The sequence below is a fragment of the Dendrobium catenatum genome, unplaced genomic scaffold, assembly GCF_001605985.2.
Source record: "Dendrobium catenatum unplaced genomic scaffold, ASM160598v2 fragScaff_scaffold_1400, whole genome shotgun sequence".
Classification (NCBI taxonomy): domain Eukaryota; kingdom Viridiplantae; phylum Streptophyta; class Magnoliopsida; order Asparagales; family Orchidaceae; genus Dendrobium; species Dendrobium catenatum.
In genome coordinates, this window is record NW_021319862.1 from 35,914 (window position 1) to 41,374 (window position 5,461).

Below are 5,461 nucleotides of genomic sequence, written 5' to 3' on the forward strand. Positions count from 1 at the left end.
TTGAGATGATAGACAATTCTAAGTTTGGGGAAGCCCCTATAGAAGATCCTAACCTACATTTAACTAATTTCTTAAAAATATCTACTATATTTAAATAAAATAGTATATCCAAGTATGTTGTTAGACAAAGGTTATTTCCATTCTCATTAAGAGATAAAGCTAAGATATGGTTAAACTCATTACCCCTAGGTTAAGTCATAAGTTGGAATGACTTAACTCATAAATTTTTAGCAACATACTTTTTCACATCTAAGATAGTAAAACTTATAAATTATATCACCTATTTAGCACGTAAGATAGTTAATCAGTTTATGATGCTTGGGAAAGATTCAAAAAATTCTTAAGAATTGTCCCCACCATGCATTACCCAATTGGCTTAGTATTCATACATTCTATAATGTCTGATAGGTTCTCTTAGATCCATTATAGATGCGGCTACTAGTAGATCATTGATGTCTAAACCCTTTAATGAAACCTATGCTCTAATTGAAGAAATGGCCACCAATAATTTTCAATAGTCATTTGAAAGAGTTAACCATAGGAAGGTAGTAAGTATGTATGAATTGGATTCCCTATCAATTTTAAATGTTCAAGTAGCTGTAATATTTAACAAGCTAGATAATATTTGAGTGAATTCATCTCATAGTACACCTCTACTAGTAGATGATAGTGTTCGTGGATCCTCCAGAGACCCAAATGTAACAAGAATTGAATCCCTAAATGAAATCACAAATCGAACTAATAATCCTTACCCAAATATTTATAACCCTAGTTAGAAAAATCACCACTAACTTTAACTAGAGTAATAATTAAAATAGGAGTAATAATTGAAACTCCAACCAACCAAATTAAGTAGGAAGCTAGAAGCTACCTTATCCTCAAAATTATCTGATCCCAAGGCATAATTATCTCCTTGCATTTAACATAAATAATCAAACTAAGTTAAAAACCTTCATTAGAAGGTTTAGTTTTGCAAATGGGTACTCAGTTGTAAAGTTAAGTTATTATAGTTAGAAATATAAAAAAATAATTAGGGAAGTTACTTAGTTCTTTGAATAATAGATCAAGGGAACCTTATGTAAAACCCTAAGATTAAAATTAAAAAAAAAATTATTTATTTAATTTTCCAAAGTTACTAATCTCATTTCAATAAATAGAAATTAGCATAAGAGATTTTTTAACTTATTTTCTTCAATTTATAATTTTATTCATTTCTTAAAATTCATGAACAATAGCTAGGAAATCAATCAATACATCATTATATCTATCTTTCCAAACTCCTTCTATAAAAGATATATATATATATAAGATAAAACATGAATCCTAATCTACCTCACTCCACTAGATCTTAACCCCTTCCTAAAAATATATAAAAATATGGAGTGAACTAATACTCAGTAGGTTATGAGAACCTACTACTAAAATCAACACAAGATAATGGAAGAAATTTGCATGTAATCATTCAATCCTAAGTATTGTAAACATATAATAATAAGGTCATTTAGGAATTAATATGAATAATATTATGCCATATGAGCAATAAAAATTAGTGCAATTGTATATCTTATGAGTAGAGATTTATAGCTAGAGATTTATAGCCATGTAAATGATAAAAAGGTTTTATCATTCATATATCCATTCATTATAAATAGTTTATATATCATTTTATGATATCAGTATACCTACCATTTAATAAGCATTTATCTATATCCATTTTTCATATTCCTACAATATAATTTTTATTCATATATCTCTTATTTCATATTTAATGCAGCATATCCAATGGCAATGTAGTGTATTATATGTATATCAAATAATTCATATGTATTATATATTAGTGTATCAGTTAAATAAAAAAATTCATAGCATGTGATTCATATATATATTATATGCCTTTGCATCAATCTTATCGATCTTCTCATATGCTTGTATCAGTCATGTCTTGTATCATGTATATATCATGTCATGTCTTATATTTATGAAATTTATCATAAATGCTCTTATCATATGTATAGAAAAGCAATGTAAGTAAGAAATTATATTTAGCTACCTGTGATGTTTTTCTTATATCCAATCATGTAGGCCAAACCTACATGAATCAGTCTCAATCATATTAGTCATGTTTCTAGGAATAATCCTCATAACACAAATCCCATGTTAGGTTCTTTCATGTAAGAAGTCATCACTTCCCACCATTTCATATCACTTAGGATTATACCATAAACCATATTTTTTTAAAAAAAAAGCCTATTGGCACATCCTCCTGTATAGGGTAACATATCTCCAGCTAATCTGAACCAGTCAATCATTTTTAACTAACCTTTCTTACTATTATGTACATTTCACAACATATAAAGCATAATGACAGATAGCATATAAACTCAATGTAACTATTAGTATACCATTAGTAAGACTGTAGTATGCCAAAATTGTATGTTAAATTAAATGAATAATAAACATATGCAAATTATGTACTCCATGTCTTAATACAATACTTTAATTTTTTATCATTTTATATATCCATTTCAATTAAAATGATATATAAATAAAACCACCAAGTAAAATTTCAATATTAGCCAATCAAAAAGCCTAGGGAGATTATATCTACTACATATTAAAAGTTATATAGGAAAAAATTATTAAAAAGAGAGATATTATATTAATCAATTTTAGGAGAGTTAAAATTAAAAAATAGAATTATTAAAAAATGGAAATAGAGTTCAAGTTACTTACCATGATCAAAATATTATTTTTTTTCAATTGGAGTGATAGAAAAAAAAAAGTGAGTTTTCTCTCTTCTATCTCACTCTTCTTCTCTCTCACTTTCTTTTCTCTTCTTTCCCAACCAAGGAATACAAAATGAGGGAGGGATGGCTCAAGTGATGAGCTTTAATAAATGGATTGAGTTTTTTTTTAAGAAGTTTAAGATCTAGTATTACGGTGCCCAAAACCCCAACATCACTATCCATAATTATTTCCCAAAAAAAAAGTCAAGAACTCAATGTCAGGGTGCCACTTATTCTAGTTCCTCTGGTCACCCATAGTCAGATTTATGAAAATTTAGAAAAAAAATATTATAGTTATTATACCTTTCCTAGTAACTTCAAAGTAAATTAAAAAAGGTAAAGAACATTGTGAGACTATTCAATTAAGGAGTGGAAAAGAATTATAGGAAGTATTTAGGAATAATGAGAACCCTTTAGATGATGTTCTTATAAAACCACTATTAGAGCCTACTAATCCAATGAACCATCTCAACCCATTATGGAAACATAAAGACTAGTTAGGAAGATTATTGAGAGGCCACTAGCACCTTTTTCTCAAAGATTATTTAAATAAAATTTAGATAAGTAGTTTTTTAGATTCTTAGATGTGTTTAAAAAGCTTATAATTAATATACCCATTATAGAATCTCTAGAGTAGATGCCTACCTATGCCAAATTTATGAAAGATATTTTAAGTGAAAATAAAAAATTAGGAGTCTTTGAAGTACTAGCCCTTACTGAAGAATGTAATACCATCATTCAAAAGAAGATCTCGCAAAAGCTTAAGGATCATGGTAGTTTCACCATTTCCATAGTTATGGGAGATACATTTTATGGTAGAGTTCTATGTTGCTGAGGTTCTAGCATCAATCTTATGCCCTTGTCCATCTTTAAAAGATTAGACCGAGGGGAAGTCTAACCTACCACTATTACCATGCAATTAGTTGATCATTCATTCACATATCCTATTCAAGTAATAAAAGTTGTTTTAATGAAGGTTGATAAGTTCATATTCCCTATAGACTTTATTATTCTAGATATAGAGGAAGATAGGGAAATACCTATCATCTTAAGTAAGCCTTTTTTTTAGCTATAGGTAGGGCCATCATGGATGTTTATAAGAGTGTCCTAATTATGAGAATTTAGGATAAAGAAGTAACCTTCAATGTCCTGAAATCTATGAATCTTCTTAAGGATCAAAGTGAGGATTATTATAGAGTGGATTCCATTGATTCTTATGTGGAATATGTTATTGAAGAGACACTAAGTGATAATTAATTGGATATGTCATTATTTGAGAATGATTTATGTGAGGTAGAGGGAGATTATATTTGTATTTTCATTGGAATGCCGAGGATGTTTAAGGAGAGATATAAAGTACTAGATACATCATTCCAAATAAACCCTTTGAATCCATCTATAGTTAAGGCAACTAAGCTTGAACTAAAAGCATTGTCTGCTCACTTAAAAAATGCCTTTTTAGGAGAGAAATAAACTTTATGTATCATTATATTAGTTGAGCTTTAAAAAGAAATAAAAGTAAAGTACAATAGAGTGCTTAGAATGTATAATATAACATTTGGATGTTCTATTCCAAACATTTAGTCCTTCCATTTGTATGCATAAGATTTTGTTAAAGGAAGTCTATCAACATAAACCTGACCTATAAAGGAGGTTAAATCCAACTATAAAAGAAGTAATTAATAAAGATTTTAAAAGGGTTGGATACAAGTATCATTTATCCTATTTCTAACAGTGATTAGGTTAGCCTAATTCATAATTTTCCTGAGAAGGAGGATTAATTATCTTTACAAATAAGAAAAAATGAACTTATTTCTACAAGGACTATGATTGGGTGGAGGATATAAATTGATTATAAAAAATTTAACTAAGCCACTGTGATGGATCATTTCTTATTTTCCTTTATAGATTAAAAGCTAGATAGATTATTTTGGCATTTTTTCTACTATTTCTTAGATGGCTACTCTAGATATCACCAAAATTTAATTTCCCCAGAAGATCGAGATAAGAAAACATTCAAAAGTCCTTGCAAGTCTCTGCCAGGTAGTAGGAAATTAAGGGGTGGAGAAAATATTTCTAGCTTCTACCCTAACTTGAACTAAGGTCTAGTCCTTCAAAATCTCTTTTGCATAATGAAGAGACGGATTTGGCCAGTTGACCTAACCCAGCCAAAAATGATGTAGAGATCTTAGGACACTAAAAGGTTAGGTGTCAGACCTCCATGATAGAATGGATAAAACTAGGGCGTGTTTAGATCAATTTAGGTACTAATTAATAGGACTCAAATCGGGTATGTATTTATAATATGACCATATGATACCCCAGCATCAATGCTAGTATCAGGAATAAACTGCCTAAAATGCAGCCATGGTCATCAGGTTCAAGAGCTAGGAGATAAACCCATGGTTAGAGGACTATATTTCCAAGCCCACCGTCCTTTGAGATTTTCCTAGGATCGTCATTAGTATTGGAAAATATAGCAGTGAAGGTAGCAAGAGGGAAAGGAGAAGAGGATTATGATAATGAGTTGGGAGAACCCCATTAATGTTGTTTTTTTTTTTGTTGGTTTTTAGTTTATTATATTTCATTTTTTTATTTTTTGTATTTTTTCATTTGCATAATAGTTTTGCATGAAATAATATAAAATCAAAATTCCCTATCTTTAAATACTTATG

At 29.1% G+C, this 5,461-nt stretch overlaps 1 non-coding gene across 1 annotated transcript; it reads right to left on the bottom strand.

The window, feature by feature from the left end:
• Nucleotides 1–260: 260 nt before the first annotated feature.
• On the bottom strand, nucleotides 261–365 carry LOC114580931. Its single transcript, XR_003702603.1, has one exon. It is a non-coding gene; the product is annotated as a small nucleolar RNA R71 (small nucleolar RNA).
• Between the last annotated feature and the right edge of the window lie 5,096 nt (nucleotides 366–5,461).